This window comes from Halichoerus grypus, chromosome X (genome assembly GCF_964656455.1).
Source record: "Halichoerus grypus chromosome X, mHalGry1.hap1.1, whole genome shotgun sequence".
In the NCBI taxonomy this organism is placed as follows: Eukaryota; Metazoa; Chordata; class Mammalia; order Carnivora; family Phocidae; genus Halichoerus; species Halichoerus grypus.
In genome coordinates this window covers 47,770,595-47,795,335 of record NC_135727.1, presented here as the reverse complement: position 1 = coordinate 47,795,335, position 24,741 = coordinate 47,770,595, and the positions used below count along the sequence as shown (strand labels likewise).

General features: G+C 38.5%; 1 protein-coding gene across 1 annotated transcript in view; it reads left to right on the top strand.

The window, feature by feature from the left end:
• TNMD (tenomodulin) overlaps nt 1-24,741 on the top strand; it is a 181,579-nt gene that overhangs the window by 15,746 nt on the left and 141,092 nt on the right. The gene's annotated exons all lie outside the window — the stretch shown is intronic.

The following is a 24,741-nucleotide window of genomic DNA, read 5'->3' as shown; positions in this document are numbered from 1 at the left end:
ACAGCTCTGTTTTGAGATAGTCTCAGTGGGAGAAACCAGAAAGGAGAAATATGTTCTCCACATGACATGAATTGCCCAATATAGCAAGTTTTGCCTCTGGACAGCAATGGGATTTTTACACTGTTGTCCTCTTAAAACTCAAATATGTCACCTACCTCCTTATAATTAGAACACCCTAAAACACAAAATGTCATAAATCCCAAAGATAATGATTTCCCTAACTTATTTTTACTGAGGACAGTGAGAGTAGATGGCGAAGTGGCACTCATAGGGAGGCACTGAGGTGTCTTGGAAAAAACAAATACTTCATTAGAGTTCAGAAAAGCCAAACCCCATCGATGGACCTACTAATTGCTATATATGCAACTCTGATGTATTAGTTTCCTAGGGCTGCTGTAACAAATTACCACAGACTGGAGACTGAGAACAACAGAAATTTATTCTTTCATAGTTCAGGAGGCTAGAAGTCTGAAATCAAGATGTTGGCAAAACCATGTTCTCTCTGAAGACTCTATGGAAGAATCTCTTCTATGCTTCTCTTCTGCCTTCTGGTGGTTGCTGGCAATCCTTTGAGTTCTTTGACTTGTAGCAGCTGCATGACTCCAAACTCTGCCTGCCATCACATGGTCTTCTTTCCTATGGTCTCTAGGTCTCTGTCGCCAAAACTCCCTCTCCTTATTAGGACACCAGTCATTGGATTTAGGGCATACCCTAATCCAGTATGACTTCATCTTAACTTGATTACATTTGAGAAGAACCTATTTCCAAATAAGGTCATATTCACAGGTTTTAGGTGGAAATTAATTTGGGGGGGGGGACAATATTCAACCCACCCACCTGGGAATGCCATTTAACCAGCCCATAGCTCAGTTTTCTTATCAGTAAATTAGTGATCCTTTCTCTGGCCATAACTATCACACAATTATAAGATATTCCTTTTGGGGAAATACTGTGTATCTGTGGAATTACAGATCCACATTTGTGATTCCTGAACCAGTTTGGAAGATGGGTAAGTCGGGTTTTTTTTACCCATTCCAAAATGGAAGTCAAGTTCACTAATAATATTTCTGGTTGGTTGGTTGCTGCAAGAACAGTTATAAGGAAGCAAAATATTACATGTTACAAAACTATAGTCTGAGTTTCTATAAACCAATCCAACATATACATTGCATTATTTAATATAAATAATAGATGCTTCAGAGGTAATCACTTTTGAAAAATAAAATGTGCTATCCTTTAAATAGAAATAAGCTTATTGAGCCACAATGAGTGAAACAAAGACTTTGAAGTGTTTTCCAGAATAAGAATTCATTCAAACACCCCCAGTCCTTGGTCTCCCTGGCATAGATATAAACCCAAGGCCAGAGTAAGGAGATCAGTCCCCGGCTGCTTCAAGTACCTCCCTATATTCAAGACTTGTTTAGCAACTGAACACACAGTACAGTGAGCCTTGTTCAATTTCTCCAAATTCTACATAGGTGGAAGTATACCAATAGGTTTATCATTGTTTAGAGCTAATCAACAATGAGCTTTAAGGTTAAGCTGAATAAACAGAATGTTCTTGGTTATAACTTCCTTCTGCTAGAGGCTTTTATTATCTCTCTACTTGGTTCAGTGAAGTCAGTTGTCAGTGTTCAATGTGCTCATGTGGAAAAAGGTGTATCTCCCATTAGCAATGCTTTTGTCTCCACTAAAATGAAAGAAAAGAAAAACAGCACAGAGAACAAATCAAGGAATACCCCTTTGGGCTAATCTTTGAGTTGTTTCCCTTGGGCCATCTGTGTACTTAATGATGGATTGTTCTGCCACACTGCAGAACTGAGAAAATCCATCCTCTCTTTCAGCCCAAACCACCTACACCTCAGTAATAGCTTTGCTCAAAGGAAAAGGAGAATTGTTTCATATGAAAATTGGGCAGCCAAGCAAAAATTCTGGTAGAAGTTCCCACAAACAATAGCTGGTATCAAGCCATGCATTCAAGGAAAGATGTGAATTTGAAGATTTGGGGGGTTGCCAGAATGATCCTCTTATTTGATTACCCAGATTGATTTTTATAATCAAGCATTAAGAGAGAATCTAGGTGGCTCAGACATTTGGACCAGTCTGTGCAACTGGGATTTCTTTGGTACTTTCCTAAAGAGAAGCACAGCCCATTCGAGTGATGACATAGGCTCACTAGAATCAGTACAGAACACTGTAAAGGACATATTTGTTTGGAACAGTCTCTAAAATGAGTTGGGGAAGGAGGTTGCAAGCTTTGTGATGTGGGGAACAAAGGCAGAAGGAAATGTAGATAAAATTAAATTTCCTTATAACCTGCAACCCATTGACAAATACTTGAGGCAGCCAGAGCATAACATTCCTCCAGGAACTCCCAACTGTCTTATTGTTAATGCTTTGCTAGAAGGAAAAACAGCCTTAGCCTGACACTAGCTAGGTCTCCAGGATCCTGTGAGTCTCTTTTAGTATATGAAAGTCCTTTTGGAAACTTCCCTTTGTGTTTACCTCCCCCAACTCCAAAGTATATAATCAGCCATTCCTCACAACCCCAGTGCGGTCCTTTCTGTCCACGGGTCCTATCCCCATGCTTTAATAAAACCACCTTTTTTACACCAAAGATGTCTCAAGAATTCTTTCTTGGCCATCAGCTCTGAACCTCAACATTTCCACATCATTTTGGCCTTCTTATATGGGAGTCTTTTCATCTGGACTCTGAGCCTCAGTGCAAACTTGGTGAGTAATTCCTCTTCTCTTCCTTTACTTTCATTTCAGGGGTTTTTCAAGGAGTATAGTCTTATTGCAACACTTTTATGTCACAGGCTGCAATCCTTTAACCTGTGGCTACTCTGTGGGGAGGAGTAAGCCTGCATTTTGGCCGGAAGTTAGTACCATGGCCGGAATGGTAATAAGACCCAGAAACTTGATACCCTCTCCTTATTCCTGTCCTTATATGAAGTCTGTGTTGGGCACGGGACAGCCACCTAAGTGACTATCATGGCTACCAATCTTAAGACTCCTGTGTGAGGCTGCCTCCTCACTGGTCTAATGTGATCCCCTCCATATCCCTGGTCTAGTCACTTCTGGCCACAAGACCTCCACTGGAGCCGGCCAAAACCAGTACCCAATTGAATTAAAACCCAAATAGGGACCGTTTCCTAGAGAAATTGGCTGTAGAGACTTCATGTGTTGAAATGTCACTTAGACCATGACAGATTCCTTTTTTTTAATGAAACATATTATTTTTATTTTTGCCTTTAAATCTTTTATTTAAAATCCATTAGATTAACATATACTGTATTATTAGTTTCAGAGTTAGAATTCAGTGATTCATCAGTTGCATACAACGCACAGTTCTTATTACATCAAGTGCCCTCCTTAATGCCCATCACCCAAATACCCTATCCCCACACCCACCACCCCTCCAGCAACCCTCATTTTGTTCCCTATAGTTCAGAGTCTCTTATGGTTTGCCTCCCTCTCTGCTTTCGTCTTATTTTATTTTTCCTTCCCTTCCCCTATGTTCATCTGTTTTGTTTTTTAAATTCCACATATGAGTGAAATCATATGGTATTTGTCTTTCTTGGACTGACTTATTTCACTTAGCATAACACCCTCTAGTTCCATCCACATCGTTGCAAATGGCAAGATTTCATTTTTTGATGGCTGCATAATATTCCATTGTATATATATACACCACATCTTTATCCATTCATCTGTTGATGGACATCTGGGCTCTTCCCATATTTTGGCTATTGTGGACACCACTGCTATAAACATTGGGGTGCATGTGCCTCTTCAAATCACTATGTTTGTATCCTTTGGATAAATACCTACTAGTGCAACTGCTGGGTCATAGGGTAGCTCTATTTTTAACTTTTTGAGGAAACTCCATATGGTTTTCCAGAATGCATGCACCAGTTTGCACTCCCACCAACAGTGCAAGAAGGTTCCCCTTTCTCCATATCCTCGCCAGCATCAGTTGTTTCCTGAGTTGTTAATTTTAGCCATTCTGACTGGTGTGCAGTGATATTCTCATTGTGGTTTTGATTTGTATTTCTCTGATGCTGAGGATTGTTGAGCATTTTTTCATGTTTCTGTTGGCCATTTGTATGTCTTCTTTGGAGAAATGTCTGTTTATGTCTTCTGCCCATTTCTTGACTGGATTTGTTTTGTTTTGTTTTTTTGGGTGTTGAGTTTGATAAATTCTTTATAGATTTTGGATACTGCCCTTTATCTGATAAGACATTTGCAAATATCTTCTCCCATTCCATAGGCTGCCTTTTGGTTTTGTTGACTGTCTCCTTTGCTGGGCAAAAGCTTTTATCTTGATGAAATCCCAATAGTTCATTTTTGGTTTTGTTTCTCTTGCCTTGGAGATATGTCTAGCAAAAACTTGCTGGGGCCAAGGTCAAAGAGGTTGCTGCTTGTGTTCTTCTCTAGGATTCTGATGGATTCCTGTCTCACATTGAGGTATTTCATCCATTTTGAGTTGATTTTTGTATAAGGTGTAAGAAAGTGGTCCAGTTTCATTCTGCATGTGGCTGTCCAATTTTCCCAACACCATTTGTTGAAGAGACTATCTTTTGTCCATTGGATATTCTTTCCTGCTTTGTCAAAGATTAGTTGACCATATAGTTGAGGTTCCATTTCTGGGTCCTTTCTTCTCTCACATTGATCTATGTGTCTGTTTTTGTGCCAGTACCATACTGTCTTGAGGATTACAGCTTTGTAATATAACTTAAAATCCGGAATTTTGATGCCACCAGCTTTGGTTTTCTTTTTCAACATTCCTTTGGCTATTTGGGGTCTTTTCTGGTTCCATACAAATTTTAGGATTATTTGTTCCAGCTCTGTGAAAAAAGTTGATGGTATTTTGATAGGGATTGCTTTGAATGTGTAGATTGCTCTAGGTAACAGACATTTTAGCAATATTTGTTCTTCCAATCCATGAGCATGGAATTTTTTTCCATTTCCTGGATCTTCCTCAATTTCTTTCATAAGTGTTCTATAGTTTTCAGTGTACAGATCCTTTACCACTTTGGTTAGGTTTATTCCTAGGTATCTTATGGTTTTCAGTGCAATTGTCAATGGAATTGATTCCTTGATTTCTCTTTCTTCTGTTTCATTGTTAATGTATAGAAATAAAACTGACATCTGTGCATTGATTTTATATACTGCCGCTGTGCTGAATTCCTGTATCAGTTCTAGCTATTTTTTGCTGGAGTCTTTTGGGTTTTCTACATAGGGTATCAAGTCATCTGCAAAGAGTGAATATTTGACTTCTTTGCTGATTTGGGTGTGTTTTATTTCTTTTTGTTGTCTGATTGCTGAAGCTGGGACTCTCAGTACTATGTTGAACAACAGTGGTGAGAGTGGACATCCATGTGGTGTTCCTGACCTTAGAGGAAAAGTTCTCAGTTTTTCCACATTGAAGATGATATTTGCTGAGGGTTTTTCATATATGGCTTTTATGATATTGAGTTATGTTCCTTCTATACCTACACGGCAGAGAGTTTTTATCGAGAAAGATGCTGTATTTTGTCAAATGCTTTTTCTGCATCTATAGAGAGGATTATATCATTCTTGTCCTTTCTTTTATTAATGTGGTGTATCACATTGATTTGCAGATGTTGAACCACCCTTACAGTCCAGGAATAAATCCCACTTGGTCATGGTGAATAATCCTTTAAATGTACTGTTGGATCTTATTAGCCAGTATCTTGGTGAGAATTTTTGCATCCATGTTCATCAGGTATATTAGTCTGTAATTCTTTTTAGTGGTGTCCTTGTCTGGTTTGGGGATCAAGGTAATACTGGCCTCATAGAATGACTTTGGAAGTTTTCCTTCCATTTCTTTTTTTTTTTTTTTTAAACAGCTTCAGAAGAATAGGTATTAATTCTTCTTTAAATGTTTGGTAGAATTCTGTTGGGAGACCATCCAGCCCTGGATTCTGGTTTGTTGGGAGATTTTTGATTACTGATTCATTTTCTTTGTTGGTTATGGGTCTGTCTCTTCATGGTTTCTATTTTTTTCCTGTTTAGTTTTAGTAGTTTATATAATTCTAGGAATGCATTCATTTCTTCCAGAATTAGGCTTAATTTGTTGGCCTATAATTGCTCATAATATTCTCTTATAATTGTATTTCTTCAGTGTTAGTTGTGATCTTTCCTGTTTTGTTCATGATTTTATTCATTTGGGTCCTTTCTCTTTTCTCTTTATAAGTCTGGCTAGGGGTTTATCGATCTTATTAACTCTTTCAAAGAACAAGCTCCTGGTGTTGCTGATCTGTTCTACTTTTTTTTTATTTCTATATCATTGATTTCTGTTCTAATCTTTATTATTTCTCTTATCCTTCTGGATTTAGACTTTATTTGTTGTTCTTGTTCCAGCTCCTTTAGGTGTAAGGTTAGGTTGTGTACTTGAGACCTTTCTTGTTTCTTGAGAAAAGCCTGTATTACTATATACTTCCCTCTTAGGACTGCCTTTGCTGCATCTCAAAGGTTCTGAACTGTCATGTTTTCATTTTCATTTGCTTCCATGTATTTTTTAATTCTTCTTTAATTTCCTGGTTGACCCATTCATTCTTTAGTAGGATGCTTTTTAACTTCCATATATTTGTGGTTCTTCCAAATTTTTTCTTGTAGTTGACTTTAAGTTTTAAAGCATTGTGGTCTGAAAATATGCATGGAATAATCTCATTCTTTTTGTACTGGTTGAGACTGGATTTGGGACCCAGTATGTGATCTATTCTGGAGAATGTTCCATGGGCACTTGAGAAGAATGTGTATGTGGCTGTTTTAGGATGAAATGCTCTGAATATATCTGTGAAGTCCATCTGATCCAGTGTGTCATTCAAAGCCCTTGTTTCCTGTTGATCATCTGCTTAGATGATCTTTCCATTGCTGTGAGTGAAGTGTTAAAGTCCCCTACAATTATTGTATTATCAATGTGTTTCTTTAATTTTATTATTAATTGGTTTATATAATTGGCTGCTCCCATGTAGGGGCATAAATATTTACAATTGTTCGATCTTCTTGTTGGATAAACCCTTTTATTATGATATAGTGTCCTTCTTCATCTCTTATTACAATCTTTCATTTAAAATCCAGTTTGTCTGATATAAGGATGGTTACTCCAGCTTTCTTTCGATGTCCATTGGCATGATAAATGGTTCTCCATGCCCTCACTTTCAATCTGAAGGTGTCTTTTTGTCTAAAATGAGTCTCTTGTAAGCAGCGTATTGATGGGTCTTGGTTTTTTTTTTATCCATTCTGATACCCTATGTCTTTTGATTGGAGCATTTAGTCCATTTACACTTAGAGTAATTATTGAAAGATATGAGGTTAGTATCATTGTATTACCTGTAAAGTCACTGTTCCTGTAGATTGTCTCTATTCCTTTCTGGTCTTTGTTATTTTGGGGCTCTCTCTTCTCTCAAAGTGTCCCCTTTAATATTTCTTGCAGGACTGGTTTAGTGTTCACAAATTCCTTTAGTTTTTGTTTGTCCTGGAAACTCTTTGTCTCTCCTATTCTGAATGACAGCTTTGCTGCATTAGGTATTCTTGGTTGCATATTTTTCCCATTTAGTACATTGAATATATCATACCAGTCCTTTCTGGCCTGCCAGGTCTCTGTGGACAGGTCTGCTGCCAGTCTTATGTTTCTACCCTTGTAGGTTAAGGACCTCTTGTTCTGAGATACTTTCAGAATTTTGTCTTTATCTTTGAAACTTGTAAGCTTCTTTATTATATGTGAAGGTGTTGACCTATTTTTATTGATTTTGAGGGGGTTCTCTGTGCCTCCTGGACTTGAATGCCTGTTGCCTTCCCCAGATTAAGGAAGTTCTCAGCTATAATTTGTTCAAATAAACCTTCTGTCCCTCTCCCTCTCTCCCACTCCTTTTTCATCTTCTGGGACCCACTTTAAGTGGACCCAAGTTTAACATAACTTGGTATTTAAACTAATTTAAGTTTGTTGGTTTAATTAAGATAGACATGTGTTTAGAGTTATCAGCATTAAATATGAAACTTTTATTCTATCTAGGTTTGCTGAAGGTCAAGTAAGCTCATGTCATCTCTGTTGCAATTTGTCAGCAAAAAGATTTAAAATGGTGGTTAATTTTGTTGGTCTCAAAGTTGTCATGGGTAATTGTTAAGATAGCTTTCAAAGTCTTTGGTAACCTTAAACTTTAAAGTTTTGCTTGGATAATAAATGAGATTGAATTCATTGGACATCAGGGCTTTTCCAAATGAGATAAAATACTAAAGCATTGATTACTAAACATAGGTTTGTGTTTTTGGCTTCTTATTGCAGAAAACTAAGGATACTTGGGTCTGTTGGTACATACACTTTGTGCTTTATTAAAAGATTGTACTATGAAAAAACATGTTTTTAAAATTATGAAATGTATTAATAAATTAGCCATCTAAAGAAATCTGGTATAACAGTTCATAATTGGTTACTACTTAGTTTTCACTGGAGATTAAGGTTTAAAGATTTAAAATTCTGCCAAATGTAATTAAGATTGATAGAAATAAGGGAAGCAACTCTGTATGTAGAAAAGTAGGATATATGTAAGAAAAGTATAAGGAATGAGAATACATTTTTGTTGAAAGTAATTTTGTTCTAAATGAGACTGGTTGTTTGGAAAGGAAAGGCTTGGGACAAAATCTGAATGCAAAAGAAAGTTGAAGAAGTTTATGAAGGGAAGTCTTTGGAAAGGAATTTTATATGTGGTCAGGACTAAGTCTGAAGTGAATGGATTTTAAGAGTGCACTGGTGTAAGATTGAAATTCTGCTTTTCTCTCTGTTCAAAAGACAAAGTTTTCTTGGATTATTGATCTGCTCTTGATAAGAAAATATAAACTTTTTTTTTTCTCTTTTGTCTGCCTAGAAATCCAAAATTTGTTTTGCTTTTATCAGGTCTTTGATTATATAAATCTCAATGTTAAAGGAGCTAAGTTTTCTAACAACTATGTAACTCTGCATATTTGCCTTTGGAATCTCTTATTGCCATTTTGGTTAAATAAATAAGTTTTGTAATGATCTGTAATCCTATTTAGGCATGTGCTTTATAACTTTCTGAGGTTTTTTTTTTTAAGATTTCATTTATTTATTTGACAGAGAGAGCACAAACAGGGGGAGTGGCAGGCAGAGGGAGAGGGAGAAGCAGGCTCCCTGCTGAGCAGAGAGCTGGAGCCCAATGCAGGGCTTGATCCCAGGATCCTGGGATCATGACCTGAGCCAAAGGCAGACTCTTAACTGACTGAGCCACCCAGGTGCCCTGGGTTTTTGATATCTTTAAAATTGGTAAAAATTTCTAGAACTAAACAAACTGAGGAAAATTACTTTTTGTGACTCTTGCTTGAAACACTGCTGATTCTCTAATGTTTGCTCTTCCAGATTAAGGAAACTTTCTCTTAAGATATCCATGATATACAGAAATAGGATAAAATATTCCTCAGTGAACAAATTGAAGCATTTACCTTTTCTTTCTACCTGAACGCTCTGAAATTCAAAAAACTCTCAGTGAGTGTTCTTTCTTTCGTGGCAATCATAGTTCTTTGCATAAGTTCAATAAGAATCTGTTCTCCTTGTAATGTGACACCATTGGAAACATTCATTGTTTTACCAAGGCTTTGACTGGAATGTCATATTTGAGAGAGACATGGCTCAGATATGACCAAACAGCTTTAAGGAACTGAGGTTGACTTTATAAAACATGGAGCCTTAAAGCCCCTTGGAAATGTTGGCATAATACCTTGCTTACAGAGTTCCCAGGAGCCTTATCAGGTAAGTAAAGAATGTCACTTTCTGGCAGGTGCAGGAACCTCAGGATATTTTGGGGACCTCAAGAAGAGGAATTCACCTAAATCTACAGGTATTGCAGGCATGTCTGATGGCAAGCAATTGTCTTGGTTTCTGGCCTAAAGACATTAACAAAAGTTCAATTGAGATTCTTTATAAAACGTTCTAGCAAGGCAGATTTTAAAAGATCTATGTGTTCAATCACTATTCTTGCTGAGTTTACATAAATAATTAGGCCAAGTTTGTTAAAACTGGACTTGTTTTTCAAATGAATTAGTCTTGATTTGGCTATCTCTGATTAAAAATGAGGGTTATTATAGAGAGAAAATGTTTCAATAACACATCTTTATAGATGTTAAATTTTAGTACTATTTATTATAAACCAGACTAGATCCTGGATTTTTCTGGTTTCCTCAAATATTTGACTATGGCTCTCCAACTAAGGTTTCAATCTTCTTCCACTCTCTTGACTTAAAGTCATTAAAAAATAAAACTGCCTTTTTCCTAAAAGCCCTAAAAACTGATGCTGGACAACTTGAGGTAAACTTCAGAGAAATAGCTCATGTATAGATTATCTTTTTGCTTGTTATTCTCTGGGGGAAATAACAGGACCCCATGGACATATAATTATTTGAACAACTGGAAAATGGGGTGGATTCCTCCAACAACTGTATATGAAAAACCTTTTCTCACTGTAAACCTATTAATATATAGACTATAGTGTTCTATTCAATTATTCACTTGAGGCTGGTTTAATTCATAAGTTACTTAATTTGTATAATGATCACATACTCCAAAAACTGATTTAACTATAACTGAAAGTCCACCCCATGTAAGTCCTGGAGACATGGTTTATTTAAAAGACTGGAAATCAAAGACAGCAGGGGACCTAAATCCAAAATGGAAAGGTCCATATCAGGTCATATTATATACTCCCACTGCAATAAAATTAGAGGAGCACTCTTCATGGGCTCATATATCTAGAATAAAACCTGTACTTCCTTCACAGGAAACCAATGAGCAAACTAACATGCCTTCTTACACCTGTGAACCTGTAGAAGATCTCAAATTCCTCTTCAAACAACAAGGCAGCTTGTATATTTTCTCTTTGTTTTCTGTTCACCTATCTTAGCTGATAATTCCTTCTTATAATGGGCCATTCAAAAGGATCACCAGAGACATTTGAATTACAAACCAGAAAAACCCATCTGATTCATGCTGACTATTCCCACTCCATCTGAGGATGCTTCAAGCCTGACATCTAAAAATCTCACTGGCAGCACTTGAGACTCAGGCATTGGGTTTATAATTTGCTCTAACCATTAACCTACATTTTTTCTTTTGTTTCCATAAGGATGCCTCTTATTATACCTGATTGCTTACTAATCAAAACAGAGTCTGTGATGGCTAACATCACTCACTATACCATTAAGGCCTTAAATAACTCTCAAATGGCATTAGATATTTTAACTGCACAAGGTGGAACCTGTGCTAGCATAAACACAGAATGTTGTGTATATATTCCAGATATCACAAAAATGTAACAGGATTGCTAAAAAATATAGACTCAAATTGGTGCTTTAAACGAACTCTCTTTCCTTTAGTGGTTGGTTAAACTCCTGGACTGGAGAAAGATTTTAGTCAACTATCAAAGGCTGTTTTTATTGGGTTTCTCTTTCTCATTATAATATTAACCTTATTTTATTGTCTTTTCTGGTGTCTCCCTGCCTGGTGCCAAGACTCCTTCACCGCCATAACTTTCAGCTGACAGACAATCCTTTCTACTCAAGGAGGTTCATATATATTGGATTGGCTGCCTCTGCCTTCATTAACTCCTATATATAAGTTCCCCAACTGACCAGTGTTGACCCATCGGTAGATGAAGCAGAAGAGCGAGGTTCTTGTCTTACAGAGTGGAAGAATGAATCTTACGGACAAAGGAGGGTGAGTAAAGCAATAGAGCTTTATTAAGCAAGGATTCAGAAAAAGCTCTCTGGAGTGAGAGGGGTCCTCACAGGGTTGCCAATGTGGGCCTCCACCGACAGTCTTTTATTTAGAACTGACCAGGGAGCTTGTGGCCTTAACATTGTTGTGACATCTTGGTTTGAGCAAGGACTGGTGATAACGTCTTTAATGGCTTACTTCTTCTTTGGGATCTGGTTATTCTTTATTGGTCACAGTGTGACTGCCATAAAAAGACCCCACTTCCGCCACCCAGGGCAGGGTGGTATGGTTTTTCCCTTATCTCTGATTTCGTTATGCCTCAGCACTTCTGGGTTTTCTGTGAGCCTGATCACATAGCCCCCTACCTATCTCGTCCTACTTAGCCCCAGCTATCCCTTACTCAATGAGACCCTTTGGATGTATGTTGGTGGGTCATATACTTGGGGGATGATTGCCAACATGTATCTTGGGAAGGTAGAGATAAAGGAAGTTTCCAAAGGAATTTTTATATGTTAAAGTAGACTTACAGGATCCTGGGGGTCAGGCTAAGATTGCCTTTTGCCCTTAGCAAAGTGTCAATATCCAGGCAGTTGAGTCTCTAGGGGAATGTCACTCTGCCTGTTTCAAGGACTTGTCAATGGGCTGTAAGTAGTAAGAAAATTTAATAATTTTTCTTTTGCCTTTGTTTCCCACATCATAGGGACATCTCTTTACCCCTTTTCAGCAGAAAGAAGTTACAGAAGAGAAAGCCTTCCACCCTCAGCAACCTTAAAGATTTAAGGGTCAAAATTGTTCAGGGGGGAATGATGTAGGGAACAAAGGCAGAAAGAAATGTAGATAAAATTAAATTTCCTTATAAGCAGCAACCCATTGACAAATACTTGAGGCAGCCAGAGTATAACATTCCTCCAGGAACTCCCAATGGTCTTACTGTTAATGCTTTGCTAGAGGGAAGAACAGCCTTAGCTTGACAATAGTTAGGTCTCCAGGATCCTGTGAGTCTTTTTCAGTATATGAAAGTCCTTTTGGAAACTTCCCTTTGTGTTTACCTCCCCCTACAGCAAAGTATATAATCAGCCATTCCTCACAACCCCAGTGCAGTCCTTTCTGTCCATGGGTCCTATCCCCATGCTTTATTAAAACCACCTTTTTTACACCAAAGATGTTTCAAGAATTCTTTCTTGGCCATCAGCTCTGAACCCCAACATTTCCACATCATCTACATATAGACTTCAAGTGGTCTCTCTGCAGAAGTAGCTACCCTGATTCTGATAGAGTCAGCCTGGAGCCACTGCCAGATTCTCTGAATTTACCCAAAATTTTAAATTTAAAATATCACATTTGAATTACATATGGAGAAAATCAAGAGCTTTTCAGCACTTAGAGTTGCTAGGTGTTAACCTGGCCAGGACTGAAGCACTTGGTAAAGAAATTGTTTACCATGTTAACAATGGGAGTATTGTTAAAGAGATTTAAGGGAGAGGGTATGAACTCCAGAATCTGGGGGTCTGGAGCTGAATGATTCTTTCTACAAACAAAGGCCCTTACCCATAGATCCTACCAGAAGCTTCCTATCTGTCTGCAGCAAATTAGTTGGGAAACTGAGGGGAGATTCTCAGACTAGTTTCTAGAGAGCAGATGCTAGCTGGTGAGCCTTGTTTATCAAGCCATATCAGGTCTGCCAAGCAGAAAGACCCTGTGGAGAGGCTGTGGGTTGGGGACTCATGACTGTAGCTGTTGTGAGATGATCCATGGCTCCAGAGCTGCCAAGCAGGCACCTGCTCCCAGCATTGAGATTAGGAGAGAAACCAAGCAAACAAACAATCCCATCAACCAGTATTTAACCTCCTGTTGCTGTTCTTGATTCACTGAGGATGATGGAAAAAAGTACTGGAGCAATAAGGCATGGTTTTTCTATAGGCTAATGCCAAAGAGGTTAAAGTTCCTCCTCTGAAACTAGCCAGTACAAAACATACTCAACCTCACAGTGTGATTAAGGGTCACATTTCAGCCACTGATTCATGGAAATGAAGCTCCTTGAAATTCTGCATGCCTCCTTAAACAAATAGAAGCTTCAGGCTTCGTTCTGGGCTGGGCTCTTGCCTGAGTCTATATTAGACAAATACGGAAATCCAGTGCAGGATTTTACTTCCACTGTCAGGGGCTGAAGCATTAATTCAAAGACTTGGCCCAGCCAGACGACTAGATCCCTGCTTGAGCCGGTGCATTCACTTGAAATAATTTAGTAGCAGGGGCTTTCATCTCCAGCAAGCATAGGTAAATCCTAGATTAGCAGTCCTTGTCATTCCTAAATGGACTGCACATCTCCTGCTGCTGGGCCTTCATTAACAAACTGAATAAACTGAAGGGGAAATAAACAAGCTTCTTGCCATGCACACATGTACTCACAACCTCCTCCACTTTCATCTCCTGACTCCTGGGATTCTTACTTCATGCTGAGTTCTCTGAGCAGTATTTTCCTGTGTCTTTTAGAACATGTCCACTTCTCTTAACTCTACTTTCTTCAATTTCTCTTTTTTTGTTTCCCAACTGCATAGTGTCATCATCTCCCACAGACTTCTTTTTGTTTCCTCTGTCTATAGTGGCAATTCATGTTCAAAATAGAGCTTCCTATTCCCTAACTTTTGCCCTCCTCCCAACACAAACAACCTTAAATAACAACCCATATCATTATAGATGAGGAGATCAAGGCATGAGTAATTCACAATGCCATCTCTAGACTTAAAGGACTGGACAGCATCTCAAAAAGGATTGGAAAGAAGGAATTGACATGGGCAGGTGGGCAAGGAGTCCTGAGTTTGGTGCTAGCTGGTTGACCTTGACAATTTCATGATAGTTCCCTACACTTCTGTGTTCCCATCTGCTAAAACAACAACAAAACAGGCATGATTTAAATACCAGCTACCTGTTCCTTTTCGTGGGAGATTCATAAATCAGATGCACAAAAGAAAAATTCTCAAAGGCATTAAGAACCCCATAAATCCCTCTCTGGAAAAGTGGGAAGAGTACTAAACATAGGAGGAGGAGGCTACCAAATTGCTCCCCATGAATCTGTCCTTGATTCTCTTCTCTTATCACTTCATACTCTCTTCATGAAATATCTCATAGCTAAATTTTCAGTCTATGTGCAATTTCCAAATCTGGATCTCTAGGCCTGACCTCTCCACTTATGTATTTAATTGCATATTTACTGGACATTTCATACACACATGGATGTCCCACAGACATTTCATATTTAATTTATCCCAAATCCCCTCTTCTTTTATTTTCTATTCCATACAGAGAACCATTATCTATCCAGTTTTCGTTGCTAAAAACATGGAGATTAGTATCTTCCTTACATTTATCTCCATTCATTCTACTTCTATATCATAAGCATTTGTCCCTTCCTCTCCATCCCCATTGCCACTATTCTAGTCTTGGACATCATCATTTCTCACTTGTATTACTGCAGCAGTCTCTCTCTCTCTCCCTGTTTTAAAGATTTTATTCATTCATTTCAGGGAGAGAGAGAGTGGGGGGGGGGAGCAGAGAGAGAGGGATAAGCAGACTCCCTGCTGAGCACAGAGCCTGACACGGGGCTCAATACCAGGACCCTCAGATCATGACCCAAGCCAAAATCAAGAGCCAGACACTTAACTGACTGAACCACCTAGGCACCTCATTGCAACAGTTTCTTAACTGGCCTTGAACCCTCACTCTTTTCCATGAGCCTTCATATACTTGTCACTGTGTTTTCCTCCACCACCACTATTCCATTCCTCCTTCTCACTGCAATTAAGTACCTAGTAGTGTCGAACCCTGGGCCAGAACTCTATATGCATATTCCTATTTAATTCTGGCAACAGTTCTTTGAGGTATGCTCTATTATTTTCACCATTTTACAGAGAAGGAAACTAAGGCTCAAAGAAAAGAAGTAATTTGTTCAACAACAAAAAGCTCATTTAAATTCAATGGCAGAGCTACCAGACTCAAAGCCCATGTCCTTTCCACCTCTCTTTTTCTATCATTGCATCTAGGATTCTTCGTTATACTTATTTGGTCCTTCTCTCCCTCCTAAACTGTGTTTGTCATTCTGGTTCACTAATGTATCTCTAGCACTAAGCAACAATCCTGGCATCTAGCAGGTGCTCAATATGTAATCATTAAATACAAATAATGACTGATTGAAATCAACCAACGAATGTTCTCCACAAGTTCACACATCTCTATTTTTCCTACCTCATATTCTCACTGGGGCACTACTTCACATATTGTGCTTATATGAGTCCTGGTTTGGAACTATAACCTGGGGAAAATGTGTCAAAGAAATTCCATTGATTCTTTCCCCACTTCCTTTGTGATGGCCCAAGATACTTTCAACCTGCTGGATTTTCATGCCTCGTAAAACCTTTTCTCAGTCCTGGCACAGCAAGAATGTGGCTGAGATGGCATGAATCCCAGCTAGGAATGAGATTGGAAGTAGGGAGGTGTGAAGGATGATTTGCTTCGACCCTCTCTGACTTAAGAAGGTACAACCCTGTGCCCTTCTGAGCTAGTCAGAGAAAACCAGGCTAACCAAATACTATACATTTTTGATGAATAAAATTTGGCCAAGAGCCATCCATTTTGTTTAATGATACAGCACATGCTCTTGGCACTTGAACTTTAATAAGGACTGTACAGGCATTTGGCAGCACACATTCTCTCACGAGATTTTGACAACAGGAAAGCAAACAAAAGGACAATTCAAATGTAACATCACATCCACTCAAGCTGTCACTCAAGTGCCTACCAGTGATCTGACACCAAATCAATAGTATTCTGGTTCACTGAAGTCAGATCAATGGTTTCACAGTTTCAGAGCAGCCGCAGCAGCAGCACAATAGCAGACTTCATGTTTCCTGTCTATTGTTACAAAGGAGGTAATTACTGTCCGGCTTCTTTCAGTGCCAAAGCCTCAGCACACTACTGCCTGAAGACTCTGGGACTCCAATTGAGATGACTGGGTGTGCCATGCCATTTTCTCCTCACCTACTTCCTCCCTCTATCTGACCTCCTCCTGCTCCATACTCCAGGAAAAAACAGGAAGTAGCTTGATAAGGACTTCCCATCCCCCGACAAGAACCAGTGCTAGTCCATCTTAGAGACACTCTATGAGGACTCACAACAAGAATGTGAGTTCCCAGGGGAAAGACTACTTTTGCGGCTAGCTCAAGCTTGGAGGTTTCAAATGCCTCTTGGACTCTACTCCCTGTGTATTCAAGTTCACTGAACCTGTGAGAGGCTTATCTTTTCAACTAGCAGAAGACCCTGAATTGCCACTTCCCACTCTTTCCTATGTTCCCAGGTTCCCAAAAGCTAATACTTGAGAGTAGTAATTTTCCAGAAGTTTTTGAAGAGGAGTTTAATCATTTGGGTAGCTTAATAATGATTATACAAATATAAATTCCCAAAAAAAATTAAATGAGGAAAAACCACAATCTCCACATGTCCCCAGTACCTTGGAAAGGGCAACTGCAGGAGCCTTGTAAGGTTGAAAAGCCTCTAGTCACAGGGACAACGCAGGATTAGATGGGCGGGTGAAACAGGGGGTACATTGATTTCAGGGCTCAAGTGAATTTCTCCCCGATGCCAGAGCACCTATTTCACTCACCAACCTAGCCAAAGTCCTGCACATCAATGAGATGAGGATGAATTATTGAAAAGCTTCTGTATAAAATGCTGCACTCTGCCATTTCCTACAAATCAAATTATTGAGAGAGATATTTGATTGTAAACATATTTAGAAAATGATTTCATTGTCGTTAGGTTGGTTTTGCTTGTTCCCCCACCCTCAAAATTTCATTTGCATTAAAGTGCTACAAAGTTAAAAAGGTCACACACACACACAGCCTCCCAACCAGGAACTTGCACACCAGCTTCAAAAGTAAATAAATTTAATCAGCAAAAAATGAAAACCTATTATAAGCAATAGGAAATCCTTTAAATCATGCCTAACATCCTTAAACAGAATTGCCTCCGCCTTACTCAGGCCACTAGCACATCGTTATTCTGACAACAAATGGCTGTTTTTTTTAGATGGAGAGACCCAAATTCTATTTATAGTTCTCAAGCTGCAGACCTAATGGGGTTAACCAGGTTCCACTGCTGGTTCAAGAAAGATCTCAATTTCAATCACAGCACACTTTCAGAGCCTACTGTCTCTGGAGGTGGAAGTGTGGCCCCACCCAGCTGGATCTCTAGTAGGCTGCATCACAGGCACAGAAGCCCACTCAACCAAGGCTGAGCAGATTGTTTCTTACTGCCTTGGGCAGAACAGTCATTGGAAAATAAGGCATCAGATGACCCAAAGGCCAAATTGCTTCTGTTGAGAGACTTGCCTAATGGCATTCAACTAGGATGCTATTGCCCAAGGGAGCCTCTAAGCAATGCCTTTGGCTCTGAGCACTGGAAATACAAAGAAATGGAAATCTTGGACTTCCCTGCTATGACACAGTGACAAAAGAAGCATCTAGTGGCAAGAGTGAAAAATGCATCAATTCAATATTCACTCATTTTTCTCAACAACTTTGTATTGAGTACCTGCTATATGCCAGGTATTGAATTTAAACCAGAATCATGAAGTCCAATCATCAAATTTCCAGAACCCTCAAACTCAGTTTTCCCTTCAAACAATGACAGTAATGCAGGTGTGAGTTATTGAGATGTGGAATTCGATCAATTAGAAATAAGCTTCTCACTCAGCACGGAGTCTGCCTGTCCCTCTCCCTCTACTCCTCCCCCCCACCGCCACTTGTGTTCTTTCTCTCTCAAATAAATAAATAAATAAATAAAATCTTTAAAAAATAAATGAGCTTCTAGACAACAGGAACTGGTCATGCATTCAACATGTAATAATTGATTGCTCACTTTGTATAAAAAAATTGAACTAAGCACAGTGACCAATGGGAATGAGAGTGGGAGTGGGAAACTAAAGAAAGGGAGGCATGGTTTGTCCTCTCAGGTTAGTCAAAACAACAGTGGTAATACAAGGAAACAATAGACAAAGTCCAGTTTTAACTCATTTGTCTCTGTTTTAGTTGCAACTAAACAAAACCATTTTGTACTTTAAATTCATTTATTAATTCACTCACTTGATATTATTTGAACACCTGTGTGCTCAGCACAGTGCTAGGCAACCTAGGAATATAAAAATAATGGCTTATATAATAACAGCAACCACTAATGAAAGAACTACTCTATACCAAGTTCTGTGATAAATGCTTTTACAGGTTGTTTTGCATCACTCACACAAAATCACTGCAACTCAAATGATCTGGTATGTAATAATGTATAGAGGTTGTGTTAGGTTCAGGGAGAAATACTGGCCAATAGTTAACGGTACCATACATGTAATGTAAGTGGAACAGAGAGCTTCATGAGAAATATGATCTTAGGAAACACTATTATTTTACCATTGTTTATTATATTCATTGTAATGATAATAACAGTTGGGACCATTTATTAGTGTGCCAAATGCTGTGCCAGTGGCTTTCCCTGCATTATCTTTTCATTCTGTGCAACAATCCCATGAGTTATTCTTATTCCTATTTTACAAAGAAGGAAACTGAGGCACAAAGGGTAAAATAACTTGCCCAAGACTCCATAGTTAGTAAAAGGCAGAGTCAGGACTGGAACTCTCATCTGGCTGCCTCCAGAGCTCTTTCAATTACCCTCACTTTAAGGTCCCTGACTTCAGGTGTTTCCATTGTGGTGGGGAAAATGAAACACACAACAAACATGTTAAATATACAATTGTAGGCAAGTCATCTAACCTCTCAGTTTTCTCACAAAAAAAGTGGGGATAATAATACCCTGCTTACCAAACTTGAGGGGTGATTGTGATAATCAAGTGAAATATTTTGGACACTTGTTGCATAGCATTTTGCAATTTATAAAGCAAATAAAAAAAGGAATGTGTGCAGTAATCACTGCAAATAAAGTTCAACTATTCCAACAGCCAGATACCTAGGTGGCCTTCTCTGTGTATTTTTCCTTTTAACCCCTTTACTAGTAAGACCCCATACTCTAATCAAAACCAGGAGGCTTGGGGCCTTAACACTGGCTATTTCCTCTGCCTGAAATGCTCTTTCCCTAGATACCCCCATGCCTACAATAACCATGGAGATCCCTTATTTCACTGTTTTATTTTTTTCATGGTACTCCTCACTACCTAAAATTATCTCAATTATTCTTTTATAATTATCTGTTGATCTCCACCTACTGGAATATATTCCCCTTCAGAGCAGCAATTTGCCTTTCTTTGTTCATTTGTGTATCCTCAGTTCCTTGACCAGGGTCAGGAACATAGAAGATGCTCAAAACATATCTGCATAATAAATGTAATAACAATGCATGGCAATGAAACAAGAAGCGTTACAAGGCTTTATAATATGAATAGGTCTGAACATAAAAACCAGAAATTCAAAAGATAGAGCAATTACTCTGAGCTAGGATAGACAAGTAAAACATCAGATAGGCATGCACTTGAGCTCCTCCTCGAGGAATAAAGAGCATTTGAATGACGAAAGGGCAGCCAAGAGGGCAGGATGGATGGCATAAGGAAAGGGTGAATGTAGGGGTAAATATGCCTGGTCCCAGGAACAGAGGTGAGCTCAGTCTGCAGGAGGTTAGTGGGATACAGAAGTTGGAAATGTACAAAGGTAAGTTGTGGACAGATTATAGAGATCATTGAGTGGCAAGTTAAGAAGCTTGGCATTTAAAGAGAATTTTCCTAGGAAAAGCAATGAAAATGATTTTTTTTAAAAAAGGAAAGAGAAATAAGGATTAGAAAAGAAACTATAGTTTTATTTTCTTCATTGTTATTATCACAGGAATGTGAGGGAGGCTCTAAGGATTGCATTTCAGAAAAAGAGCACAGCGAATATTAAGGCTTCAAACCTTCCCTTCTTGCTTAGAAAATGGTGTCTCACTATAAAGTGTTTATAAGGAAAAATACATAGAGATTGAACAGCTATCAGTGAAAGTGATACTAATGCAGGCTGTCTGGGTCTGAGGACCCAGAAGGGGCTCCACAGGACCTGCCAGGAGGATCCTTGGCTTTGTGCAGGATAGAAATCTAACAAGAGCCAAGAGAAAGTGAGAGAAGAGTTTATTGAAGACATAGGATGAGTGCAGATACAGACAGAGCATCTGGGAGACTCAAAAAAGAAAGAAGAGTGAGTCTTGTCTTTGTTTGGGGTCTGGGGTTTTTATTGAGGGCAGTGATCTGGTGTACATGTCTTCTTGGGCATCCAGGAACTGGTTAAAACAAAGACAAGTGGTTAGGTGTCCTCCACAAGTCACTTAAGGCAGGGATCTTGGCGTCAAGGTGTCTGGAGTCAGTGGGCTAAGAAAACGTTCATGACAATCCCACCTGGTTACTCTTTAAATGTTATCTATTGTGCTGGAAGACTGCAAAGAAATCATTAACTCCCTGACAAGGAGGACATACATTATCTGTTCTATAAGGTATGCGTAAGGTGGGGGGTGTAGGTACTAGCAAGAATAGAAGCAAAAAAAAAAAAAAAACAGTCTTTCATGGGATCCTTTCAGTTTCCCTGTCTCACCTACAAGATAGGGATTATTATCTTCACTGTACAAAAAGGAAACTGGAGCTTAGAGAAGATGGGTAACTTACCCAAGTGTATATACCTAGGAAGGGTCACACCTAGAGAAAGCAATTCTTGGCAGGAAAATTGTTTCCCCTTTCACCATTCCCTTCCCCAGCCAACTTTCATACAGATTTGATTACCAGAAATCATGTAGCTATTGGCCAAGACTCTTAACCCAAAATTACTTCTGTAAGATACACAAGACCCAGAGAATTGCTGCCATTGTTACTTTCTCAGAGTCACAAGTCAAACTGTGTTCACCTGGAGTAATTCTTCCATTTTGACTTAAGCTGGCTATGTCCCCCAGCAAACCAAGTTCCTGGTATAATGGCCAAATCCATCTTTAAGTCTCTTGAACTATGCAATTTAAAAATGATGGCCTGGAGGTGCTGCATTTGCAGTTCCTCATAAGGCAGCTAGTTAACAGTATTAGCTACAGAATGTGGAACCCTCTCCCAGCAGAAACTGCAACTGAACAACCACTGCCAAATAAGGAAGGGACACTGCATTCCCTCCCTGTGGATGCTGTTAGTTTCTCTCAATCAAGAATACTGTAATTAACTGTACAGGTGTCACCAGAAAATGTCTGAAAAGAGGCCTGTAAATTCAAGTGATGTGAAAGGTGGCAGAAATAATAATAGAATCATCTTGGATATATATTTAGAAATGCTGAGGATGTTCAAGGATGTTGAAAAACAGCATATGTGTTAAAGTTTTAGGAATTGATACTCCTACAGCAGGAACAGTGTATGAAACAAAGGAAGGTAGAAGAGCACTAAAGCCCTTCTTGGCTATAAATTATCTTTACCAGTGGGTTTGTCATTGTTTCTATTGTTGCTGTTTATAAAATAAAATTGATTTTAGGTACAGCTAGTAGAAGCATTAACATGGTGTGGGAGGAATAGTAATCCTGGGCATCGGTTTATTTAATTTTTATAATATTAGAGATGAAGGCCATTTTTTTCAGTCAAAATGCATGTATTTCTTTTCTTTTCCTTTCTTTTTTTTGCTACAAGAGGTCAATGGAATCTAGGATTCCCATAATAAAACTTTATATTTAGAAGACTTTGTTGAAACACAGCTCTTCTTAGGTATGAGGGATTCCAAGTCTTACGATAGGAAAGCCAGAGACAGAGGAACACAGCCTTAAATTCTCTTGCCTACAACATAACAAAACATGCTTCAGCTCCACATTGGACCATTCTCCAGGTGAATTCAACAGTTTACCTGACACGAATTAGACCACTTAATTAGTGTTCCAGTTGCATTTAAGCCTTTAGAAGCCCAACAAATACATAACCAGTTATGTGCATATAAAATATGCATTAAAATAAAAAGGGCAAACTTTAATAAATTAGCTGTAAATACCCCCAAAATGAGTTCCTTAGGAACCTAGTCTCCTTCATAATTGTATCCACCACAGAGATTAACATAATACCTGACACAACCATAGGTACTCGATTGAGTTTCTCATAATTGAATTGAAAAGGGTGTGTAAACCAAACTGAAAGGAATTAATGAATGCAATCCATTGTAAAGATATTTAACAGAGCAAGTTTCATCCTCACTGTACCTGGGGCACCAAGCTGTTGATCTCATGTAGCTCTTTTAATTTGAGAGCTAAGGCCACCCACTTTTTCCAATTAAAAGAAAGGGCAACTACTCCAAACACTAGTGCCTACCCTCTTCTATCACAGGGGTTCACATCAAGGGGATTTTAATGCCACATCTTTTAGAAAGCAGAAATCTGTGTTTTCTGTTAATAGCTAGCTCATTTTAAATGATCAAATTCTGTGTATAGTCACATGGTGTAGCATTGTTCAAGTAATTCTTTTCTAACCCAGAAATGGCTTTAGAAATTTCAAAGTTTTTGTCATACAACAAATTGTTCTGCTTAACTCTTTTTTAGAAAATGCAATTTACCAAAAATTGGTTACCAACAAATATATCCCAATGATGTCTCCTCAATCGTTCCTACTTTAATCTTGAGGGCTCTGCTTTTACTGAAATGTTTATGAGACATAAATTTTGCCTGGAAACATGTTTCATGATAACATAAATTTATGCATCTGGATGTAATAAAAAAACAAAAAGGGTTAGTTCCTAAACATTGGCCTGGTATCCTATAAGAGATTAAATAACTCTGGGCTACTGATGTAGAGGAGGTTTTGCACTAAATCAAGTGCTGTTGAGACTACTAAATATGCACTTCCCCCGCAGAGCACTTGCATGAACCATCTACACCAATAAAAACACTAAGTTTTACTATTGTAGACTTTCTTCTTATTATAAAATAATACACATTACTTGAAATTTTAATGTACAGAAGGCCTTAAGTTGAAAAGTAAGTTCTTTTTCTTTGAAAAATTGGAAAACCATTTACCATGCTAATGGACACCAAAAGAAAGCTGGGGTGGCAATCCTTATATCAGACAAATTAGATTTTGAACCAAAGACTATAATGAGGAAGGACACTATATCATACTTAGAAGGTCTATCCAACAAGAAGATCTAACAATTGTGAATATCTATGCCCCTAACATGGGACCAGCCAATTATATAAGCCAATTAATAACAAAAGCAAAGAAACACATTGACAACAATACAATAATAGTGGGGGATTTTAACATCCCCCTCATGAAATGGACAGACCATCTAGGCAATAGATCAACAAGGAAATAAAGACTTTAAATGACACACTGGACCAAATGGACATCACAGATTTATTCAGAACATTCCATCCCAAAACAACAGAATACACATTCTTCTCTAGTGCCCATGGAACATTCTCCAGAATAGATCACATCCTAGGTCACAAATCAGGTCTCAACTGGTACCAAAAGATTGGGATCATTCCCTGCATATTTTCAGACCACAATGCTTTGAAACTAGAACTCAATCACAAGAGGGAAGTCGGAAAGAACTCAAATACACGGAGGCTAAAGAGCATCCTACTAAAGAATGAATGGGTCAACCAGGAAATTAAAGAATTAAAAAAATTCATGGAAACAAATGAAAATGAAAACACAACTGTTCAAAATCTTTGGGATGCAGCAAAGGCAGTCCTAAGAGGAAAGTATATAGCAATACAAGCCTTTCTCAAGAAACAAGAAAGGTCTCAAATACACAACCTAACCCTAAACCTAAAGGAGCTGGAGAAAGAACAGCAAATAAAGCCTAAACCCAACAGGAGAAGAGAAAAAATAAAGATCAGAGCAGAAATCAGTGAAATGGGAACCAAAAGAACAGTAGAACAGATCAACAAAACTAGGAGCTGGTTCTTTGAAAGAATTAACAAGATTGATAAACCCCTGGCCAGACTTATCAAAAAGA